General features: G+C 69.1%; 1 pseudogene; it reads left to right on the forward strand.

The window, feature by feature from the left end:
- LOC139256598 (programmed cell death protein 4-like) overlaps positions 1-22,079 on the forward strand; it is a 70,042-nt pseudogene extending 47,963 nt beyond the window's left edge.
- Positions 22,080-24,585: the final 2,506 nt, after the last annotated feature.

A 24,585-nucleotide genomic window follows, 5' to 3' on the forward strand; every position in this document is an offset into this window, starting at 1 on the left:
CCTCCCTCCCTCCCTCCGTCACACTGGGCCCTCCCTCCCTTCCCCTCACACTGGGCCCTCCCTCCCGCCGAGCCCTCCCCCCCTCCCCCTCACACTGGGCCCTCACGCCGAGCCCTCCCTCCCTCACGCCGAGCCCTCCCTCCCTCCTTCCGTCACACTGGGCCCTCCCTCCCTTCCCCTCACGCCGGGCCCTCCCTCCCTCCCCCTCACACCGGGCCCTCCCTCCCTTCCCCTCACGCCGGGCCCTCCCCCTCACACTGGGCCCTCCCACCCTCCCCCTCATGCCGGGCCCTCCCTTCCTCCCCCTCACACTGGGCCCTCCCTCCCTCCGTCACACTGGGCCCTCCCTCCCTCTCACACTGGGCCCTCCCTCTCACACTGGACCCTCCCTCCCTCTCACACTGGGCCCTCCCTCTCACACTGGGCCCTCCCTCCCTCTCACACTGGACCCTCCCTCCCCCTCACACTGGGCCCTCCCTCTCACACTGGGCCCTCCCTCTCACACTGGACCCTCCCTCCCTCCTTCCCTCTCACACTGGGCCCTCCCTCCCTCTCACACTGGACCCTCCCTCCCTCTCACACTGGACCCTCCCTCCCTCCCCCTCACACCGGGCCCTCCCTCCCTCCTTCCCTCTCACACTGGACCCTCCCTCCCTCTCACACTGGACCCTCACTCCCTCTCACACTGGGCCCTCCCTCTCACACTGAGCCCTCCCTCCCTCCCCCTCACACCGGGCCCTCCCTCCCTCCTTCCCTCTCACACTGGGCCCTCTGTCACACTGGGCCCTCTGTCACACTGGGCCCTCCCTCACACTGGGCCCTCCCTCCCCCTCACACCAGGCCCTCCCTCCCTCCTTCCCTCTCAAACTGGGCCCTCTGTCACACTGGGCCCTCCCTCCCCCTCACACCAGGCCCTCCCTCCTCCCTCCCCCTCACACTGGGCCCTCCCTCTCACACTGGGCCCTCCCTCCCTCCCTTCCCCTCACACTGGGCCCTCACTCCCTCCCCCTCACACTGGGCCCTCACTCCCTCCCCCTCACACTGGGCCCCCCTCCCTCCCCCTCACGCTCACACTGGGCCCCCCTCCCTCCCCCTCACACTGGGCCCTCCCTCCCTCTCACACTGGGCCCTCCCCCTCACACTGGGCCCTCCCTCCCTCCCCCTCACACTGGCCCCCCCTCCCTCCCCCTCACACTGGCCCCCCTCCCTCCCCCTCACACTGGGCCCTCCCTCCCTCCCCCTCACACTGGGCCCTCCCTCCCTCCCCCTCACACTGGGCCCTCCCTCCCTCTCACACTGGGCCCTCCGTCTCACACTGGGCCCTCCCTCCCCCTCACACTGGGCCCTCCCTCCCCCTCACACTGGGCCCTCCCTCCCCGTCACACTGAGCCCTCCCTCCCCCTCACACTGAGCCCTCCCTCCCTCCCCCTCACACTGGGCCCTCCCTCCCCCTCACACTGAGCCCTCTCTCCCTCCCCCTCACACTGGGCCCTCCCTCCCCCTCACACTGAGCCCTCCCTCCCTCCCCCTCACACTGGGCTCTTCCTGCCCCTCACACTGAGCCCTCCTTCCCTCCCCCTCACACTGGGCCCTCCCTCCCTCCCCCTCACACTGAGCCCCCCTCCCTCCCCCTCACACTGGGCCCTCCCTCCCTCCCCCTCACACTGGGCCCCCCTCCCTCCCCCTCACACTGGGCCCTCCCCCTCACACTGGGCCCTCCCTCCCCCTCACACTGAGCCCTCCCTCCCTCCCCCTCACACTGGGCCCTCCCTCCCTCCCCCTCACACTGGGCCCTCCCTCCCACTGTCACACTGGGTCCCCGTCCCTCCCCCTCACACTGAGCCCCCCTCCCTCCCCCTCACACTGGGCCCTCCCTCCCTCCCCCTCACACTGGGCCCTCCCTCCCTCCCCCTCACACTGGGCCCTCCCTCACACTGTCACACTGGGTCCCCCTCCCTCCCCCTCACACTGAGCCCTCCCTCCCTCCCCCTCACACTGGGCCCTCCCTCCCTCCCTCCCTCTCACACTGGGCCTTCCCTCCCTCTGTCACACTGGGCCCCCCTCCCTCCCCCTCACACTGATCCCGCCCTCCCTCCCCCTCACACTGGGCCTTCCCTCCCTCCCCCTCACACTGGGCCCTCCCTCCCCCTCACACTGGGCCCTCCCTCCCTCCCCCTCACACTGGGCACTCCCTCCCTCCCCCTCACACTGGGACCTCCCTCCCCCTCACACTGAGCCCTCTGTCCCTCCCCCTCACACTGGGCCCTCCCTCCCCCTCACACTGAGCCCTCCCTCCCTCCCCCTCACACTGGGCTCTCCCTGCCCCTCACACTGGGCCCTCCCCCCCCCCCCTCACACTGGGCCCTCCCTCCCCCTCACACTGAGCCCTCCCTCCCTCCCCCTCACACTGGGCCCTCCCTCCCTCCCCCCCCCTCACACTGGGCCCTCCCTCCCCCTCACACTGAGCCCTCCCTCCCTCCCCCTCACACTGGGCCCTCCCTCCCTCCCCCTCACACTGGGCCCTCCCTCCCACTGTCACACTGGGTCCCCCTCCCTCCCCCTCACACTGAGCCCTCCCTCCCTCCCCCTCACACTGGGCCCTCCCTCCCTCCCTCTCACACTGGGCCTTCCCTCCCTCTGTCACACTGGGCTCCCCTCCCTCCCCCTCACACTGAGCCCTCCCTCCCTCCCTCCCCCTCACACTGGGCCCTCCCTCCCTCCCCCTTACACTGGGCACTCCCTCCCCCTCACACTGGGCCCTCCCTCCCTCCCCCTCACACTGGGCCCTCCCTCCCACTGTCACACTGGGTCCCCCTCCCTCCCCCTCACACTGAGCCCTCCCTCCCTCCCCTCACACTGGGCCCTCCCTCCCTCCCTCTCACACTGGGCCTTCCCTCCCTCTGTCACACTGGGCTCCCCTCCCTCCCCCTCACACTGATCCCGCCCTCCCTCCCCCTCACACTGGGCCTTCCCTCCCCTCCCCCTCACACTGGGCCCTCCCTCCCCCTCACACTGGGCCCTCCCTCCCTCCCCCTCACACCGGGCCCTCCCCCCTCCCCCTCACACTGGGCCCTCCCTCCCTCCCCATCACACTGGGCCCTCCCTCCCTCCCCCTCACACTGGGCCCTCCCTCCCTCCCCCTCACACTGGGCCCTCCCTCCCTCCCCCTCACACTGGGCCCTCCCTCCCTCCCTCTCACACTGGGCCCTCCCTCTCACACTGGGCCCTCCCTCCCTCCCTCTCACACTGGGCCCTCCCTCTCACACTGGACCCTCCCTCCCCCTCACACTGGGCCCTCCCTCTCACACTGGGCCCTCCCTCCCTCCTTCCCTCTCACACTGGACCCTCCCTCCCTCTCACACTGGGCCCTCCCTCTCACACTGGGCCCTCCCTCCCTCCCCCTCACACCGGGCCCTCCCTCCCTCCCCCTCACACTGGGCCCTCCCTCCCTCCCCATCACACTGGGCCCTCCCTCCCTCCCCCTCACACTGGGCCCTCCCTCCCTCCCCCTCACACTGGGCCCTCCCTCCCTCCCCCTCACACTGGGCCCTCCCTCCCTCCCCTCACACTGGGCCCTCCCTCCCTCCCTCTCACACTGGGCCCTCCCTCTCACACTGGGCCCTCCCTCCCTCCCCCTCACACCGGGCCCTCCCTCCCTCCCCCTCACACTGGGCCCTCCCTCCCCTCCCCCTCACACTGGGCCCTCCCTCCCGCCGAGCCCTCCCCCCCTCCCCCTCACACTGGGCCCTCACGCCGAGCCCTCCCTCCCTCGCTCCGTCACACTGGGCCCTCCCTCCCTTCCCCTCACACCGAGCCCTCCCTCCCTCCCTCCCTCCGTCACACTGGGCCCTCCCTCCCTTCCCCTCACACTGGGCCCTCCCTCCCGCCGAGCCCTCCCCCCCTCCCCCTCACACTGGGCCCTCACGCCGAGCCCTCCCTCCCTCACGCCGAGCCCCTCCCTCCCTCCTTCCGTCACACTGGGGCCCTCCCTCCCTTCCCCTCACGCCGGGCCCTCCCTCCTCCCCCTCACACCGGGCCCTCCCTCCCTTCCCCTCACGCCGGGCCCTCCCCCTCACACTGGGCCCTCCCACCCTCCCCCTCATGCCGGCCCCTCCCTTCCTCCCCCTCACACTGGGCCCTCCCTCCCTCCGTCACACTGGGCCCTCCCTCCCTCTCACACTGGGCCCTCCCTCTCACACTGGACCCTCCCTCCCACTCACACTGGGCCCTCCCTCTCACACTGGGCCCTCCCTCCCTCTCACACTGGACCCTCCCTCCCCCTCACACTGGGCCCTCCCTCTCACACTGGGCCCTCCCTCTCACACTGGACCCTCCCTCCCTCCTTCCCTCTCACACTGGGCCCTCCCTCCCTCTCACACTGGACCCTCCCTCCCTCTCACACTGGACCCTCCCTCCCTCCCCTCACACCGGGCCCTCCCTCCCTCCTTCCCTCTCACACTGGACCCTCCCTCCCTCTCACACTGGACCCTCACTCCCTCTCACACTGGGCCCTCCCTCTCACACTGAGCCCTCCCTCCCTCCCCCTCACACCGGGCCCTCCCTCCCTCCTTCCCTCTCACACTGGGCCCTCTGTCACACTGGGCCCCTCTGTCACACTGGGCCCTCCCTCACACTGGGCCCTCCCTCCCCCTCACACCAGGCCCTCCCTCCCTCCTTCCTCTCAAACTGGGCCCTCTGTCACACTGGGCCCTCCCTCCCCTCACACCAGGCCCTCCCTCCTCCCCTCCCCCTCACACTGGGCCCTCCCTCTCACACTGGGCCCTCCCTCCCTCCCTTCCCCTCACACTGGGCCCTCACTCCCTCCCCTCACACTGGGCCCTCACTCCCTCCCCTCACACTGGGCCCCCCTCCCTCCCCCTCACGCTCACACTGGGCCCCCCTCCCTCCCCTCACACTGGGCCCTCCCTCCCTCTCACACTGGGCCCTCCCCCTCACACTGGGCCCTCCCTCCCTCCCCCTCACACTGGCCCCCCCTCCCTCCCCCTCACACTGCCCCCCTCCCTCCCCCTCACACTGGGCCCTCCCTCCCTCCCCCTCACACTGGGCCCTCCCTCCCTCCCCCTCACACTGGGCCCTCCCTCCCTCTCACACTGGGCCCTCCGTCTCACACTGGGCCCTCCCTCCCCTCACACTGGGCCCTCCCTCCCCCTCACACTGGGCCCTCCCTCCCCGTCACACTGAGCCCTCCCTCCCCCTCACACTGAGCCCTCCCTCCCTCCCCCTCACACTGGGCCCTCCCTCCCCCTCACACTGAGCCCTCTCTCCCTCCCCCTCACACTGGGCCCTCCCTCCCCCTCACACTGAGCCCTCCCTCCCTCCCCCTCACACTGGGCTCTTCCTGCCCCTCACACTGAGCCCTCCTTCCCTCCCCCTCACACTGGGCCCTCCCTCCCTCCCCCTCACACTGAGCCCCCCTCCCTCCCCCTCACACTGGGCCCTCCCTCCCTCCCCCTCACACTGGGCCCCCCTCCCCTCCCCCTCACACTGGGCCCTCCCCCTCACACTGGGCCCTCCCTCCCCCTCACACTGAGCCCTCCCTCCCTCCCCCTCACACTGGGCCCTCCCTCCCTCCCCCTCACACTGGGCCCTCCCTCCCACTGTCACACTGGGTCCCCGTCCCTCCCCCTCACACTGAGCCCCCCTCCCTCCCCCTCACACTGGGCCCTCCCTCCCTCCCCCTCACACTGGGCCCTCCCTCCCTCCCCCTCACACTGGGCCCTCCCTCACACTGTCACACTGGGTCCCCCTCCCTCCCCCTCACACTGAGCCCTCCCTCCCTCCCCCTCACACTGGGCCCTCCCTCCCTCCCTCCCTCTCACACTGGCCTTCCCTCCCTCTGTCACACTGGGCCCCCCTCCCTCCCCCTCACACTGATCCCGCCCTCCCTCCCCCTCACACTGGGCCTTCCCTCCCTCCCCCTCACACTGGGCCCTCCCTCCCCCTCACACTGGGCCCTCCCTCCCTCCCCCTCACACTGGGCACTCCCTCCCTCCCCCTCACACTGGGACCTCCCTCCCCCTCACACTGAGCCCTCTGTCCCTCCCCTCACACTGGGCCCTCCCTCCCCCTCACACTGAGCCCTCCCTCCCTCCCCTCACACTGGGCTCTCCCTGCCCCTCACACTGGGCCCTCCCCCCCCCCCTCACACTGGGCCCTCCCTCCCCCTCACACTGAGCCCTCCCTCCCTCCCCCTCACACTGGGCCCTCCCTCCCCTCCCCCCCCCTCACACTGGGCCCTCCCTCCCCCTCACACTGAGCCCTCCCTCCCTCCCCCTCACACTGGGCCCTCCCTCCCTCCCCCTCACACTGGGCCCTCCCTCCCACTGTCACACTGGGTCCCCCCTCCCTCCCCCTCACACTGAGCCCTCCCTCCCTCCCCCTCACACTGGGCCCTCCCTCCCTCCCTCTCACACTGGGCCTTCCCTCCCTCTGTCACACTGGGCTCCCCTCCCTCCCCCTCACACTGAGCCCTCCCTCCCTCCCCCTCACACTGGGCCCTCCCTCCCTCCCCCTTACACTGGGCACTCCCTCCCTCTCACACTGGGCCCTCCCTCTCACACTGGACCCTCCCTCCCTCTCACACTGGGCCCTCCCTCTCACACTGGGCCCTCCCTCCCTCTCACACTGGACCCTCCCTCCCCCTCACACTGGGCCCTCCCTCTCACACTGGGCCCTCCCTCTCACACTGGACCCTCCCTCCCTCCTTCCCTCTCACACTGGGCCCTCCCTCCCTCTCACACTGGACCCTCCCTCCCTCTCACACTGGACCCTCCCTCCCTCTCACACTGGGCCCTCCCTCCCTCCCCCTCACACCGGGCCCTCCCTCCCTCCTTCCCTCTCACACTGGGCCCTCTGTCACACTGGGCCCTCTGTCACACTGGGCCCTCCCTCACACTGGGCCCTCCCTCCCCCTCACACCAGGCCCTCCCTCCCTCCTTCCCTCTCAAACTGGGCCCTCTGTCACACTGGGCCCTCCCTCCCCCTCACACCAGGCCCTCCCTCCTCCCTCCCCCTCACACTGGGCCCTCCCTCCCTCCCTTCCCCTCACACTGGGCCCTCACTCCCTCCCCCTCACACTGGGCCCTCACTCCCTCCCCCTCACACCGGGCCCTCCCTCCCTCCTTCCCTCTTACACTGGGCCCTCTGTCACACTGGGCCCTCCCTCACCCTCACACCAGGCCCTCCCTCCCCCTCACACTGGGCCCTCCCTCCCTCCCCCTCACACTGGGCCCTCCCTCCCTCCCCCTCACACTGGGCACCCCTCCCTCCCCCTCACACTCACACTGGGCCCCCCTCCCTCCCCCTCACACTGGGCCCTCCCTCCCTCTCACACTGGGCCCTCCCCCTCACACTGGGCCCTCCCTCCCTCCCTCTCACACTGGCCCCCCCTCCCTCCCCCTCACACTGGCCCCCCTCCCTCCCCCTCACACTGGGCCCTCCCTCCCTCCCCCTCACACTGGGCCCTCCCTCCCTCCCCCTCACACTGGGCCCTCCCTCCCTCTCACACTGGGCCCTCCGTCTCACACTGGGCCCTCCCTCCCCCTCACACTGGGCCCTCCCTCCCCCTCACACTGGGCCCTCCCTCCCCGTCACACTGAGCCCTCCCTCCCCCTCACACTGAGCCCTCCCTCCCTCCCCCTCACACTGGGCCCTCCCTCCCCCTCACACTGAGCCCTCTCTCCCTCCCCCTCACACTGGGCCCTCCCTCCCCCTCACACTGAGCCCTCCCTCCCTCCCCCTCACACTGGGCTCTTCCTGCCCCTCACACTGAGCCCTCCTTCCCTCCCCCTCACACTGGGCCCCCCCTCCCTCCCCCTCACACTGAGCCCCCTCCCTCCGCCTCACACTGGGCCCTCCCTCCCTCCCCCTCACACTGGGCCCCCCTCCCTCCCCCTCACACTGGGCCCTCCCCCTCACACTGGGCCCTCCCTCCCCCTCACACTGAGCCCTCCCTCCCTCCCCCTCACACTGGGCCCTCCCTCCCTCCCCCTCACACTGGGCCCTCCCTCCCACTGTCACACTGGGTCCCCCTCCCTCCCCCTCACACTGAGCCCCCCTCCCTCCCCCTCACACTGGGCCCTCCCTCCCTCCCCCTCACACTGGGCCCTCCCTCCCGCCGAGCCCTCCCCCCCTCCCCCTCACACTGGGCCCTCACGCCGAGCCCTCCCTCCCTCCCTCCGTCACACTGGGCCCTCCCTCCCTTCCCCTCACGCCGAGCCCTCCCTCCCTCCCTCCCTCCGTCACACTGGGCCCTCCCTCCCTTCCCCTCACACTGGGCCCTCCCTCCCGCCGAGCCCTCCCACCCTCCCCCTCACACTGGGCCCTCACGCCGAGCCCTCCCTCCCTCACGCCGAGCCCTCCCTCCCTCCCTCCGTCACACTGGGCCCTCCCTCCCTTCCCCTCACGCCGGGCCCTCCCTCCCTCCCCCTCACACCGGGCCCTCCCTCCCTCCCCCTCACACTGGGCCCTCCCTCCCTTCCCCTCACACTGGGCCCTCCCTCCCGCCAAGCCCTCCCCCCCTCCCCCTCACACTGGGCCCTCACGCCGAGCCCTCCCTCCCTCACGCCGAGCCCTCCCTCCCTCCCTCCGTCACACTGGGCCCTCCCTCCCTTCCCCTCACGCCGGGCCCTCCCTCCCTCCCCCTCACCCCGGGCCCTCCCTCCCTTCCCCTCACGCCGGGCCCTCCCCCTCACACTGGGCCCTCCCACCCTCCCCCTCATGCCGGGCCCTCCCTTCCTCCCCCTCACACTGGGCCCTCCCTCCCTCTGTCACACTGGGCCCTCCCTCCCTCTCACACTGGGCCCTCCCTCTCACACTGGACCCTCCCTCCCTCTCACACTGGGCCCTCCCTCTCACACTGGGCCCTCCCTCCCTCTCACACTGGACCCTCCCTCCCCCTCACACTGAGCCCTCCCTCTCACACTGGGCCCTCCCTCTCACACTGGACCCTCCCTCCCTCCTTCCCTCTCACACTGGGCCCTCCCTCCCTCTCACACTGGACCCTCCCTCCCTCTCACACTGGGCCCTCCCTCCCTCCCCCTCACACCGGGCCCTCCCTCCCTCCTTCCCTCTCACACTGGACCCTCCCTCCCTCTCACACTGGACCCTCACTCCCTCTCACACTGAGCCCTCCCTCTCACACTGAGCCCTCCCTCCCTCCCCCTCACACCGGGCCCTCCCTCCCTCCTTCCCTCTCACACTGGGCACTCTGTCACACTGGGCCCTCTGTCACACTGGGCCCTCCCTCACACTGGGCCCTCCCTCCCCCTCACACCAGGCCCTCCCTCCCTCCTTCCCTCTCAAACTGGGCCCTCTGTCACACTGGGCCCTCCCTCCCCCTCACACCAGGCCCTCCCTCCTCCCTCCCCCTCACACTGGGCCCTCCATCTCACACTGGGCCCTCCCTCCCTCCCTTCCCCTCACACTGGGCCCTCACTCCCTCCCCCTCACACTGGGCCCTCACTCCCTCTCCCTCACACCGGGCCCTCCCTCCCTCCTTCCCTCTTACACTGGGCCCTCTGTCACACTGGGCCCTCCCTCACCCTCATACCAGGCCCTCTCTCCCCCTCACACTGGGCCCTCCCTCCCTCCCCCTCACACTGGGCCCTCCCTCCCTCCCCCTCACACTGGGCCCCCCTCCCTCCCCCTCACGCTCACACTGGGCCCCCCTCCCTCCCCCTCACACTGGGCCCTCCCTCCCTCTCACACTGGGCCCTCCCCCTCACACTGGGCCCTCCCTCCCTCCCCATCACACTGGCCCCCCCTCCCTCCCCCTCACACTGGCCCCCCTCCCTCCCCCTCACACTGGGCCCCCCCTCCCTCCCCCTCACACTGGGCCCTCCCTCCCTCCCCCTCACACTGGGACCTCCCTCCCTCTCACACTGGGCCCTCCGTCTCACACTGGGCCCTCCCTCCCCCTCACACTGGGCCCTCCCTCCCCCTCACACTGGGCCCTCCCTCCCCGTCACACTGAGCCCTCCCTCCCCCTCACACTGAGCCCTCCCTCCCTCCCCCTCACACTGGGCCCTCCCTCCCCCTCACACTGAGCCCTCTCTCCCTCCCCCTCACACTGGGCCCTCCCTCCCCCTCACACTGAGCCCTCCCTCCCTCCCCCTCACACTGGGCTCTTCCTGCCCCTCACACTGAGCCCTCCTTCGCTCCCCCTCACACTGGGCCCTCCCTCCCTCCCCCTCACACTGAGCCCCCCTCCCTCCCCCTCACACTGGGCCCTCCCTCCCTCCCCCTCACACTGGGCCCCCCTCCCTCCCCCTCACACTGGGCCCTCCCCCTCACACTGGTCCCTCCCTCCCCCTCACACTGAGCCCTCCCTCCCTCCCCCTCACACTGGGCCCTCCCTCCCTCCCCCTCACACTGGGCCCTCCCTCCCACTGTCACACTGGGTCCCCCTACCTCCCCCTCACACTGAGCCCCCCTCCCTCCCCCTCACACTGGGCCCTCCCTCCCTCCCCCTCACACTGGGCCCTCCCTCCCTCCCCCTCACACTGGGCCCTCCCTCACACTGTCACACTGGGTCCCCCTCCCTCCCCCTCACACTGAGCCCTCCCTCCCTCCCCCTCACACTGGGCCCTCCCTCCCTCCCTCCCTCTCACACTGGGCCTTCCCTCCCTCTGTCACACTGGGCCCCCCTCCCTCCCCCTCACACTGATCCCTCCCTCCCTCCCCCTCACACTGGGCCTTCCCTCCCTCCCCCTCACACTGGGCCCTCCCTCCCCCTCACACTGGGCCCTCCCTCCCTCCCCCTCACACTGGGCCCTCCCTCCCTCCCCCTCACACTGGGACCTCCCTCCCCCTCACACTGAGCCCTCTGTCCCTCCCCCTCACACTGGGCCCTCCCTCCCCCTCACACTGAGCCCTCCCTCCCTCCCCCTCACACTGGGCTCTCCCTGCCCCTCACACTGGGCCCTCCCCCCCCCCCCCCTCACACTGGGCCCTCCCTCCCCCTCACACTGAGCCCTCCCTCCCTCCCCCTCACACTGGGCCCTCCCTCCCTCCCCCCCCCTCACACTGGGCCCTCCCTCCCCCTCACACTGAGCCCTCCCTCCCTCCCCCTCACACTGGGCCCTCCCTCCCCCTCACACTGGGCCCTCCCTCCCACTGTCACACTGGGTCCCCCTCCCTCCCCCTCACACTGAGCCCTCCCTCCCTCCCCCTCACACTGGGCCCTCCCTCCCTCCCTCTCACACTGGGCCTTCCCTCCCTCTGTCACACTGGGCTCCCCTCCCTCCCCCTCACACTGAGCCCTCCCTCCCTCCCCCTCACACTGGGCCCTCCCTCCCTCCCCCTTACACTGGGCCCTCCCTCCCCCTCACACTGGGCCCTCCCTCCCTCCGTCACACTGGGCCCTCCCTCCCTCTCACACTGGGCCCTCCCTCTCACACTGGACCCTCCCTCCCTCTCACACTGGGCCCTCCCTCTCACACTGGGCCCTCCCTCCCTCTCACACTGGACCCTCCCTCCCCCTCACACTGGGCCCTCCCTCTCACACTGGGCCCTCCCTCTCACACTGGACCCTCCCTCTCACACTGGACCCTCCCTCCCTCCTTCCCTCTCACACTGGGCCCTCCCTCCCTCTCACACTGGACCCTCCCTCCCTCTCACACTGGACCCTCCCTCCCTCTCACACTGGGCCCTCCCTCCCTCTCACACTGGGCCCTCCCTCCCTCCCCCTCACACCGGGCCCTCCCTCCCTCCTTCCCTCTCACACTGGACCCTCCCTCCCTCTCACACTGAGCCCTCCCTCCCTCCCCCTCACACCGGGCCCTCCCTCCCTCCTTCCCTCTCACACTGGGCCCTCTGTCACACTGGGCCCTCTGTCACACTGGGCCCTCCCTCACACTGGGCCCTCCCTCCCCCTCACACCAGGCCCTCCCTCCCTCCTTCCCTCTCAAACTGGGCCCTCTGTCACACTGGGCCCTCCCTCCCCCTCACACCAGGCCCTCCCTCCTCCCTCCCCCTCACACTGGGCCCTCCCTCCCTCCCTTCCCCTCACACTGGGCCCTCACTCGCTCCCCCTCACACTGGGCCCTCACTCCCTCCCCCTCACACCGGGCCCTCCCTCCCTCTTTCCCTCTTACATTGGGCCCTCTGTCACACTGGGCCCTCCCTCACCCTCACTACCAGGCCCTCCCTCCCCCTCACACTGGGCCCTCCCTCCCTCCCCCTCACACTGGGCCCTCCCTCCCTCCCCCTCACACTGGGCACCCCTCCCTCCCCCTCACGCTCACACTGGGCCCCCCTCCCTCCCCCTCACACTGGGCCCTCCCTCCCTCTCACACTGGGCCCTCCCCCTCACACTGGGCCCTCCCTCCCTCCCTCTCACACTGGCCCCCCTTCCCTCCCCCTCACACTGGCCCCCCTCCCTCCCCCTCACACTGGGCCCTCCCTCCCTCCCCCTCACACTGGGCCCTCCCTCCCTCTCCCTCACACTGGGCCCTCCCTCCCTCTCACACTGGGCCCTCCGTCTCACACTGGGCCCTCCCTCCCCCTCACACTGGGCCCTCCCTCCCCCTCACACTGGGACCTCCCTCCCCGTCACACTGAGCCCTCCCTCCCCCTCACACTGAGCCCTCCCTCCCTCCCCCTCACACTGGGCCCTCCCTCCCCCTCACACTGAGCCCTCTCTCCCTCCCCCTCACACTGGGCCCTCCCTCCCCCTCACACTGAGCCCTCCCTCCCTCCCCCTCACACTGGGCTCTTCCTGCCCCTCACACTGAGCCCTCCTTCCCTCCCCCTCACACTGGGCCCCCCCTCCCTCCCCCTCACACTGAGCCCCCCTCCCTCCCCCTCACACTGGGCCCTCCCTCCCTCCCCCTCACACTGGGCCCCCCTCCCTCCCCCTCACACTGGGCCCTCCCCCTCACACTGGGCCCTCCCTCCCCCTCACACTGAGCCCTCCCTCCCTCCCCCTCACACTGGGCCCTCCCTCCCTCCCCCTCACACTGGGCCCTCCCTCCCACTGTCACACTGGGTCCCCCTCCCTCCCCCTCACACTGAGCCCCCCTCCCTCCCCCTCACACTGGGCCCTCCCTCCCTCCCCCTCACACTGGGCCCTCCCTCCCGCCGAGCCCTCCCCCCTCCCCCTCACACTGGGCCCTCACGCCGAGCCCTCCCTCCCTCCCTCCGTCACACTGGGCCCTCCCTCCCTTCCCCTCACGCCGAGCCCTCCCTCCCTCCCTCCCTCCGTCACACTGGGCCCTCCCTCCCTTCCCCTCACACTGGGCCCTCCCTCCCGCCGAGCCCTCCCACCCTCCCCCTCACACTGGGCCCTCACGCCGAGCCCTCCCTCCCTCACGCCGAGCCCTCCCTCCCTCCCTCCGTCACACTGGGCCCTCCCTCCCTTCCCCTCACGCCGGGCCCTCCCTCCCTCCCCCTCACACCGGGCCCTCCCTCCCTTCCCCTCACGCCGGGCCCTCCCCCTCACACTGGGCCCTCCCACCCTCCCCCTCATGCCGGGCCCTCCCTTCCTCCCCCTCACACTGGGCCCTCCCTCCCTCTGTCACACTGGGCCCTCCCTCCCTCTCACACTGGGCCCTCCCTCTCACACTGGACCCTCCCTCCCTCTCACACTGGGCCCTCCCTCTCACACTGGGCCCTCCCTCCCTCTCACACTGGACCTTCCCTCCCCCTCACACTGAGCCCTCCCTCTCACACTGGGCCCTCCCTCTCACACTGGACCCTCCCTCCCTCCTTCCCTCTCACACTGGGCCCTCCCTCCCTCTCACACTGGACCCTCCCTCCCTCTCACACTGGGCCCTCCCTCCCTCCCCCTCACACCGGGCCCTCCCTCCCTCCTTCCCTCTCACACTGGACCCTCCCTCCCTCTCACACTGGACCCTCACTCCCTCTCACACTGGGCCCTCCCTCTCACACTGAGCCCTCCCTCCCTCCCCCTCACACCGGGCCCTCCCTCCCTCCTTCCCTCTCACACTGGGCCCTCTGTCACACTGGGCCCTCCCTCACACTGGGCCCTCCCTCCCCCTCACACCAGGCCCTCCCTCCCTCCTTCCCTCTCAAACTGGGCCCTCTGTCACACTGGGCCCTCCCTCCCCCTCACACCAGGCCCTCCCTCCTCCCTCCCCCTCACACTGGGCCCTCCCTCTCACACTGGGCCCTCCCTCCCTCCATTCCCCTCACACTGGGCCCTCACTCCCTCCCCCTCACACTGGGCCCTCACTCCCTCTCCCTCACACCGGGCCCTCCCTCCCTCCTTCCCTCTTACATTGGGCCCTCTGTCACACTGGGCCCTCCCTCACCCTCATACCAGGCCCTCTCTCCCCCTCACACTGGGCCCTCCCTCCCTCCCCCTCACACTGGGCCCTCCCTCCCATCCCCTTACACTGGGCCCCCCTCCCTCCCCCTCACGCTCACACTGGGCCCCCCTCCCTCCCCCTCACACTGGGCCCTCCCTCCCTCTCACACTGGGCCCTCCCCCTCACACTGGGCCCTCCCTCCCTCCCCATCACACTGCCCCCCCTCCCTCCCCCTCACACTGGCCCCCCTCCCTCCCCCTCACACTGGGCCCTCCCTCCCTCCACCTCACACTGGGCCCTCCCTCCCTCCCCCTCACACTGGGCCCTCCCTCCCTCTCACACTGGGCCCTCCGTCTCACACTGGGCCCTCCCTCCCCCTCACACTGGGCCATCCCTCCCCCTCACACTGGGCCCTCCCTCCCCGTCACACTGAGCCCTCCCTCCCCCTCACACTGAGCCCTCCCTCCCTCCCCCTCACACTGGGCCCTCCCTCCCCCTCACACTGAGCCCTCTCTCCCTCCCCCTCACACTGGGCCCTCCCTCCCTCTCACACTGAGCCCTCCCTCCCTCCCCCTCACACTGGGCTCTTCCTGCCCCTCACACTGAGCCCTCCTTCCCTCCCACTCACACTGGGCCCTCCCTCCCTCCCCCTCACACTGAGCCCCCCTCCCTCCCCCTCACACTGGGCCCTCCCTCCCTCCCCCTCACACTGGGCCCCCCTCCCTCCCACTCACACTGGGCCCTCCCCCTCACACTGGGCCCTCCCTCCCCCTCACACTGAGCCCTCCCTCCCTCCCCCTCACACTGGGCCCTCCCTCCCTCCCCCTCACACTGGGCCCTCCCTCCCACTGTCACACTGGGTCCCCCTCCCTCCCCCTCACACTGAGCCCCCCTCCCTCCCCCTCACACTGGGCCCTCCCTCCCTCCCCCTCACACTGGGCCCTCCCTCCCTCCCCCTCACACTGGGCCCTCCCTCCCACTGTCACACTGGGTCCCCCTCCCTCCCCCTCACACTGAGCCCTCCGTCCCTCCCCCTCACACTGGGCCCTCCCTCCCTCCCTCCCTCTCACACTGGGCCCTCCCTCCCACTGTCACACTGGGTCCCCCTCCCTCCCCCTCACACTGAGCCCCCCTCCCTCCCCCTCACACTGGGCCCTCCCTCCCTCCCCCTCACACTGGGCCCTCCCTCCCTCCCCCTCACACTGGGCCCTCCCTCCCACTGTCACACTGGGTCCCCCTCCCTCCCCCTCACACTGAGCCCTCCCTCCCTCCCCCTCACACTGGGCCCTCCCTCCCTCCCTCCCCCTCACACTGATCCCTCCCTCCCTCCCCCTCACACTGGGCCTTCCCTCCCTCCCCCTCACACTGGGCCCTCCCTCCCCCTCACACTGGGCCCTCCCTCCCTCCCCCTCACACTGGGCCCTCCCTCCCTCCCCCTCACACTGGAACCTCCCTCCCCCTCACACTGAGCCCTCTCTCCCTCCCCCTCACACTGGGCCCTCCCTCCCCCTCACACTGAGCCCTCCCTCCCTCCCCCTCACACTGGGCTCTCCCTGCCCCTCACACTGGGCCCTCCCCCCCCCCTCACACTGGGCCCTCCCTCCCCCTCACACTGAGCCCTCCCTCCCTCCCCCTCACACTGGGCCCTCCCTCCCTCCCCCCCCCCTCACACTGGGCCCTCCCTCCCCCTCACACTGAGCCCTCCCTCCCTCATCCTCACACTGGGCCCTCCCTCCCTCCCTCTCACACTGGGCCTTCCCTCCCTCTGTCACACTGGGCTCCCCTCCCTCCCCCTCACACTGAGCCCTCCCTCCCTCCCCCTCACACTGGGCCCTCCCTCCCTCCCCCTTACACTGGGCCCTCCCTCCCCCTCACACTGGGCCCTCCCTCCCTCCGTCACACTGGGCCCTCCCTCCCTCTCACACTGGGCCCTCCCTCCCTCTCACACTGGGCCCTCCCTCTCACACTGGGCCCTCCCTCCCTCTCACACTGGACCCTCCCTCCCCCTCACACTGGGCCCTCCCTCTCACACTGGGCCCTCCCTCTCACACTGGACCCTCCCTCCCTCCTTCCCTCTCACACTGGGCCCTCCCTCCCTCTCACACTGGACCCTCCCTCCCTCTCACACTGGACCCTCCCTCCCTCTCACACTGGGCCCTCCCTCCCTCCCCCTCACACCGGGCCCTCCCTCCCTCCTTCCCTCTCACACTGGACCCTCCCTCCCTCTCACACTGAGCTCTCCCTCCCTCCCCCTCATACCGGGCCCTCCCTCCCTCCTTCCCTCTCACACTGGGCCCTCTGTCACACTGGGCCCTCTGTCACACTGGGCCCTCCCTCACACTGGGCCCTCCCTCCCCCTCACACCAGGCCCTCCCTCCCTCCTTCCCTCTCAAACTGGGCCCTCTGTCACACTGGGCCCTCCCTCCCCCTCACACCAGGCCCTCCCTCCTCCCTCCCCCTCACACTGGGCCCTCCCTCCCTCCCTTCCCCTCACACTGGGCCCTCACTCCCTCCCCCTCACACTGGGCCCTCACTCCCTCCCCCTCACACCGGGCCCTCCCTCCCTCCTTCCCTCTTACACTGGGCCCTCTGTCACACTGGGCCCTCCCTCATCCTCACACCAGGCCCTCCCTCCCCCTCACACTGGGCCCTCCCTCCCTCCCCCTCACACTGGGCCCTCCCTCCCTCCCCCTCACACTGGGCACCCCTCCCTCCCCCTCACGCTCACACTGGGCCCCCCTCCCTCCCCCTCACACTGGGCCCTCCCTCCCTCTCACACTGTGCCCTCCCCCTCACACTGGGCCCTCCCTCCCTCCCTCTCACACTGGCCCCCCCTCCCTCCCCCTCACACTGGCCCCCCTCCCTCCCCCTCACACTGGGCCCTCCCTCCCTTCCCCTCACACTGGGCCCTCCCTCCCTCCCCCTCACACTGGGCCCTCCCTCCCTCTCACACTGGGCCCTCCGTCTCACACTGGGCCCTCCCTCCCCCTCACACTGGGCCCTCCCTCCCCCTCACACTGGGCCCTCCCTCCCCGTCACACTGAGCCCTCCCTCCCCCTCACACTGAGCCCTCCCTCCCTCCCCCTCACACTGGGCCCTCCCTCCCCCTCACACTGAGCCCTCTCTCCCTCCCCCTCACACTGGGCCCTCCCTCCCCCTCACACTGAGCCCTCCCTCCCTCCCCCTCACACTGGGCTCTTCCTGCCCCTCACACTGAGCCCTCCTTCCCTCCCCCTCACACTGGGCCCTCCCTCCCCCTCACACTGAGCCCTCCCTCCCTCCCCCTCACACTGGGCCCTCCCTCCCTCCCCCTCACACTGGGCCCCCCTCCCTCCCCCTCACACTGGGCCCTCCCCCTCACACTGGGCCCTCCCTCCCCCTCACACTGAGCCCTCCCTCCCTCCCCCTCACACTGGGCCCTCTCTCCCTCCCCCTCACACTGGGCCCCCCTCCCTCCCCCTCACACTGGGCCCTCCCCCTCACACTGGGCCCTCCCTCCCCCTCACACTGAGCCCTCCCTCCCTCCCCCTCACACTGGGCCCTACCTCCCTCCCCCTCACACTGGGCCCTCCCTCCCACTGTCACACTGGGTCCCCCTCCCTCCCCCTCACACTGAGCCCCCCTCCCTCCCCCTCACACTGGGTCCTCCCTCCCACTGTCACACTGGGTCCCCCTCCCTCCCCTCACACTGAGCCCTCCCTCCCTCCCCCTCACACTGGGCCCTCCCTCCCTCCCTCTCACACTGGGCCTTCCCTCCCTCTGTCACACTGGGCCCCCCTCCCTCCCCCTCACACTGAGCCCTCCCTCCCCCTCACACTGGGCCCTCCCTCCCTCCCCCTCACACTGGGCCCTCCCTCCCCCTCACACTGGGCCCTCCCTCCCCCTCACACTGGGCCCTCCCTCCCTCCCCCTCACACTGGGCCCTCCCTCCCTCCCCCTCACACTGGGCCCTCCCTCCCCCTCACACTGAGCCCTCCCTCCCTCCCCCTCACACTGGGCTCTCCCTGCCCCTCACACTGGGCCCTCCCCCCCCCCCTCACACTGGGCCCTCCCTCCCCCTCACACTGAGCCCTCCCTCCCTCCCCCTCACACTGGGCCCTCCCTCCCTCCACCCCCCCCTCACACTGGGCCCTCCCTCCCCCTCACACTGAGCCCTCCCTCCCTCCCCCTCACACTGGGCCCTCCCTCCCCCTCACACTGGGCCCTCCCTCCCACTGTCACACTGGGTCCCCCTCCCTCCCCCTCACACTGAGCCCTCCCTCCCTCCCCCTCACACTGGGCCCTCCCTCCCTCCCTCTCACACTGGGCCTTCCCTCCCTCTGTCACACTGGGCTCCCCTCCCTCCCCCTCACACTGAGCCCTCCCTCCCTCCCCCTCACACTGGGCCCTCCCTCCCTCCCCCTTACACTGGGCCCTCCCTCCCCCTCACACTGGGCCCTCCCTCCCTCTCACACTGGGCCCTCCCTCCCCCTCACACTGGGCCCTCCCTCCCCCTCACACTGAGCCCTCCCTCCCTCCCCCTCACACTGGGCCCTCCCTCCCTCCCTCCCCCTCACACTGGGCCCTCCCTCCCTCCCCCTCACACTGGGCCCTCCCTCCCCCTCACACTGAGCCCTCCCTCCCTCCCCCTCACACTGGGCCCTCCCTCCCTCTGTCACACTGCCCCAAGCTGTGAGTTGCTGGTCACACTGGCCTCTGGTGACTTCCATCCCCAGACTGAGCCGAGTGATATGATCCCGGCCCGGGTGGCACTGGAAGCACAGTGTTTGACCTCTGCCCCTGGGCTGAGGGGGGCAGGGTCCATTGACTGCTGCTGGGAAATCAGTGCAAACATCCAGGTAAAAGCCAAGGATTAGGATAACACTGTGTTCTGGCTGCTGGTATTTAGTCTGTAGCCCACCTCTGTGCATTAGGAGGCCATTGGGCCCATCGAGCCCGTGCTGAGCTGGCTCTGTGACGGAGCAATCCCATCAGTCCCAGTCCCCTGCTCATTTCCTATCGCCGTACAAATATTTCCTCCAAGTATTTATCTAATTCCATTTTGAAAGTGACTGTAGAATCTGCTCCCACCGCCCTTTCAGGCAGCGCGTTCCCGATCCCAACTCGCTGGGTAAGAATGTTTCCTCATCTCGCCTCTGGTTGGTTTACCAATCACCTTAAATCTGTGTCCTCCTGCCACTGGAAACAGCTTTTCCTGATTTGCTCCATCAAAACCCTTCATGGTTTTGAATACCTCTATTAAATCTCCCCTCAACCTTCTCCACTCTAAGGAGGATATCTTCAGTCTCTACACGTATCTGAAGTCTTTCAGCCCTGGTACCATTCTCGTAAATCCCCTCAGCACCCTCTCTAAGGCCATGTTTTAAATTCATTCCTGGGATGTGGGCGTCGTTGGCAAGGCCAGCATTTATTGCCCATCCCGAACTGCCAAGGGAGCGCCGCACTGTCGGAGGGGCGGTACTGAGGGAGTGACGTACTGTCGGAGGGACAGTACTGAGGGAGTGACGTACTGTCGGAGGGGCGGTACTGAGGGAGTGCCGCACTGTCGGAGGGGCAGTACTGAGGGAGTGCCGCACTGTCGGAGGGGCGGTACTGAGGGAGTGCCGCACTGTCGGAGGGGCAGTACTGAGGGAGTGCCGCACTGTCGGAGGGGCGGTACTGAGGGAGTGCCGCACTGTCGGAGGGGCAGTACTGAGGGAGTGCCGCACTGTCGGAGGGGCAGTACTGAGGGAGTGCCGCACTGTCGGAGGGGCGGTACTGAGGGAGTGCCGCACTGTCGGAGGGGCAGTACTGAGGGAGTGCCGCACTGTCGGAGATGCCATCTTTGGATGAGGCGATCCCTCCTGCACCATTTCTCCAGCCTATGTTAACCTGTCTTATCTTACTGCTTATAATCACTAGCACGTGACACTGGAAGTAATCCAGAGATTACGACCTTCTGAGGTCCTGCTCTTTAACTTCCTCCCGAGATCTTTGAACTCTGACTGCAGGACCTCAACCCTTGACCTTGTTGTGTCATCAGTTCTAACATAGAGCACGACTTCTGGCTGTCCCCCCCCCCCCGCAATGTTCTGTGTCCGTTCCATGATATTTTGATGAACTGAATCCCTTGTCTTGAGGAGCCTGCGTGTGCCTGTTTGATGCTACAGATAGTGAATGCTGTGGGGCAAGGGGTTCCTTTCCAGCGCATGTGTTCGCTATCGTTGGGAGCAGTGCTCTGGGTCACCCACTCCCAGCGCTATTGTTGGGAGCAGTGCTCTGGGGGACCACTTCTAGCCCAAGCCTCAGCACTGGATCCAGCGATCTAATTATGTGCTTATCACAATTACAGTGCTTGTCAAATATATTCACGCATCTTCACTTGTATTCCCTACAGTTTAGAAGAATGAGAGGTGATCTCGTTGAAACATACAAAGTTCTTACGGGGCTTGACATGGAGGATGTTTCCCCGGGCTGGGGAGTCTAGAACCAGGGGTCACAGTCTCAGGATAAGGGGTCGGCCATTTAGGACTGAGATGAGAAATTTCTTCACTGAGGGTGGTGAATCTTTGGAATTCTCTGCCCCAGAGGGCTGTGAAGGCTCAGTCTTTGAGTATATTCAAGGCTGAGATCGATAGATTTTTGGATATTAAGGGATAGAAAATAGGTGCAGGAGCAGGCCATCCGGCCCTTCGAGCCTGCACCACCATTCAATAAGATCATGGCTGATCATTCCCTCAGTACCCCTTTCCTGCTTTCTCTCCATACCCCTTGATTCCCATCACTGTAAGGGCCATATCTAACTCCCTCGTGAATATATCCAATGAACTGGCATCAACAACTCTCTGAGTTGCAGGGAATTCCACAGGTTAACAACTCTCTGAGTTGCAGGGAATTCCACAGGTTAACAACTCTCTGAGTTGCAGGGAATTCCACAAGTTAACAACTCTCTGAGTTGCAGGGAATTCCACAGATTAACAACTCTCTGAGTTGCAGGGGATTCCACAGGTTAACAACTCTCTGAGTTGCAGGGAATTCCACAAGTTAACAACTCTCTGAGTTGCAGGGAATTCCACAAGTTAACAACTCTCTGAGTTGCAGGGGACAGTGCAGGAAAGTGGAGGTAGATGATCAGCCATGATCTTATTGCATGACGGAGCAGGCTCGAGGGGCCGAATGGCCGACTCCTGCTCCTTACATTCTTATGTAAATGTACGCAGTCAGATGGAGTTCACTGGGGAGTGTGAGGTCATGCACTCTGAATCTGAGGAAGAGAAATCTGAATATGTTGTTACTGGTGAAATGAGGAGCGATGGGATTGGGGAGTCCATGCACACACATCACACAGCTAGTACACGGGCAGAAAAAGGCTAATGTAATATTTACCCTTACCTCAAGGGGGCTGGAATACAAAAGTGAGCAAGTGATGCTTGATGAATTCAGATCAGCCATGATCTTATTGCAGGCTCGAGGGGCCAAATGGCCGACTCCTGTTCCCATGAAATGTTCTTATGAATTGCCGTTTCCAGTATTTTACAACAGTAGGGAAGATAGAAAGGAGAGCTGGCGCACAGAGTGAGAGAGATGCGAGAAGTTAGTGCCTCGGGAAGCTGCTCATCAACCATCCACCTTGTCTCCCAGCACACGGACTGTGATTACTTGCTGGGCTTCCAGCGAGTGTTTGACCAGTTACTGGATATAAACCTGGACGTGCCTCTCGCCCACATCATCCTGGAGAAATTCATGGACCTCTGTTTCCAGGAAGCCGTTATAACCAAGCAGCTTCGCGATAGCTGCCCTTCACGGTAAGTAATGGCCAGAAATAGTTCTCGACACCGCATCTTTACCGCTGTGACTATTTGCAGGGAGGTTCGGGGCTCCCTCTGGGCATGTGCACCAGTTTGGTAGATCGACCCGGCCACGCATGCTCAGCACGATGTATGAGGAAGTCCGAGCAGGGGGGGTTCTGCGGACCACGTTGCCGAGCCTGGAGCTGTTGCCATTGCCCCCCGAGCCCCGAGAACGAGAGCGAGCCCCAAGAGCGAGCCCCGAGACCGAGGCCCGAGAGCGAGGCCCGAGAGCGAGGCCCGAGAGCGAGCCCCGAGACCGAGGCCCGAGAGCGAGCCCCGAGAGCGAGCCCCGAGAGCGAGCCCCGAGAGCGAGGCCCGAGAGCGAGCCCCGAGAACGAGCCCCGAGAGCGAGCCCCGAGAGCGAGGCCCGAGAGCGAGCCCCGAGAGCGAGCCCCGAGAGCGAGCCCCGAGAGCGAGGCCCGAGAGCGAGCCCCGAGAGCGAGCCCCGAGAGCGAGGCCCGAGAGCGAGCCCCGAGACCGAGCCCCGAGAGCGAGCCCCGAGAGCGAGCCCCGAGAGCGAGCCCCGAGAGCGAGGCCCGAGAGCGAGCCCCGAGAGCGAGCCCCGAGAGCGAGCCCCGAGAGCGAGGCCCGAGAGCGAGCCCCGAGAGCGAGCCCCGAGAGCGAGCCCCGAGAGCGAGCCCCGAGAGCGAGCCCCGAGAGCGAGCCCCGAGAGCGAGCCCCGAGAGCGAGCCCCGAGAGCGAGCCCCGAGAGCGAGGCCCGAGAGCGAGGCCCGAGAGCGAGGCCCGAGAGCGAGGCCCGAGAGCGAGCCCCGAGACCGAGGCCCGAGAGCGAGCCCCGAGAGCGAGCCCCGAGAGCGAGGCCCGAGAGCGAGGCCCGAGACCGAGCCCCGAGACCGAGGCCCGAGAGCGAGCCCCGAGAGCGAGCCCCGAGAGCGAGGCCCGAGAGCGAGGCCCGAGAGCGAGCCCCGAGAGCGAGCCCCGAGAGCGAGGCCCGAGAGCGAGGCCCGAGAGCGAGGCCCGAGAGCGAGCCCCGAGAGCGAGGCCCGAGAGCGAGGCCCGAGAGCGAGGCCCGAGAGCGAGCCCCGAGAGCGAGCCCCGAGAGCGAGGCCCGAGAGCGAGCCCCGAGAGCGAGGCCCGAGAGCGAGAGCGAGCCCCGAGAGCGAGGCCCGAGAGCGAGGCCCGAGAGCGAGGCCCGAGAGCGAGCCCCGAGAGCGAGCCCCGAGAGCGAGCCCCGAGAGCGAGGCCCGAGAGCGAGCCCCGAGAGCGAGGCCCGAGAGCGAGCCCCGAGAGCGAGGCCCGAGAGCGAGCCCCGAGAGCGAGGCCCGAGAGCGAGCCCCGAGAGCGAGCCCCGAGAGCGAGCCCCGAGAGCGAGGCCCGAGAGCGAGGCCCGAGAGCGAGGCCCGAGAGCGAGCCCCGAGAGCGAGGCCCGAGAGCGAGGCCCGAGAGCGAGGCCCGAGAGCGAGGCCCGAGAGCGAGGCCCGAGAGCGAGGCCCGAGAGCGAGGCCCGAGAGCGAGCCCCGAGAGCGAGGCCCGAGAGCGAGGCCCGAGACCGAGGCCCGAGAGCGAGAGCGAGCCCCGAGAGCGAGCCCCGAGAGCGAGGCCCGAGAGCGAGGCCCGAGAGCGAGGCCCGAGAGCGAGGCCCGAGAGCGAGCCCCGAGAGCGAGGCCCGAGAGCGAGCCCCGAGAGCGAGCCCCGAGAGCGAGCCCCGAGAGCGAGGCCCGAGAGCGAGGCCCGAGAGCGAGGCCCGAGAGCGAGCCCCGAGAGCGAGCCCCGAGAGCGAGCCCCGAGAGCGAGCCCCGAGAGCGAGCCCCGAGAGCGAGCCCCGAGAGCGAGGCCCGAGAGCGAGGCCCGAGAGCGAGCCCCGAGAGCGAGGCCCGAGAGCGAGCCCCGAGAGCGAGCCCCGAGAGCGAGCCCCGAGAGCGAGCCCCGAGAGCGAGGCCCGAGAGCGAGCCCCGAGAGCGAGCCCCGAGAGCGAGGCCCGAGAGCGAGGCCCGAGAGCGAGGCCCGAGAGCGAGCCCCGAGACCGAGGCCCGAGAGCGAGCCCCGAGAGCGAGCCCCGAGAGCGAGGCCCGAGAGCGAGGCCCGAGAGCGAGGCCCGAGAGCGAGGCCCGAGAGCGAGGCCCGAGAGCGAGCCCCGAGACCGAGGCCCGAGAGCGAGCCCCGAGAGCGAGCCCCGAGACCGAGGCCCGAGAGCGAGGCCCGAGAGCGAGCCCCGAGAGCGAGGCCCGAGAGCGAGCCCCGAGATCGAGCTCGAGAGCGAGGCCCGAGACCGAGGCCCGAGAGCGAGCCCCGAGAGCGAGCCCCGAGAGCGAGGCCCGAGAGCGAGGCCCGAGAGCGAGCCCCGAGAGCGAGCCCCGAGAGCGAGCCCCGAGAGCGAGCCCCGAGAGCGAGGCCCGAGAGCGAGCCCCGAGAGCGAGCCCCGAGAGCGAGGCCCGAGAGCGAGCCCCGAGAGCGAGCCCCGAGAGCGAGCCCCGAGAGCGAGGCCCGAGAGCGAGGCCCGAGAG

The sequence above is a fragment of the Pristiophorus japonicus genome, unplaced genomic scaffold (genome assembly GCF_044704955.1).
Source record: "Pristiophorus japonicus isolate sPriJap1 unplaced genomic scaffold, sPriJap1.hap1 HAP1_SCAFFOLD_747, whole genome shotgun sequence".
In the NCBI taxonomy this organism is placed as follows: domain Eukaryota; kingdom Metazoa; phylum Chordata; class Chondrichthyes; family Pristiophoridae; genus Pristiophorus; species Pristiophorus japonicus.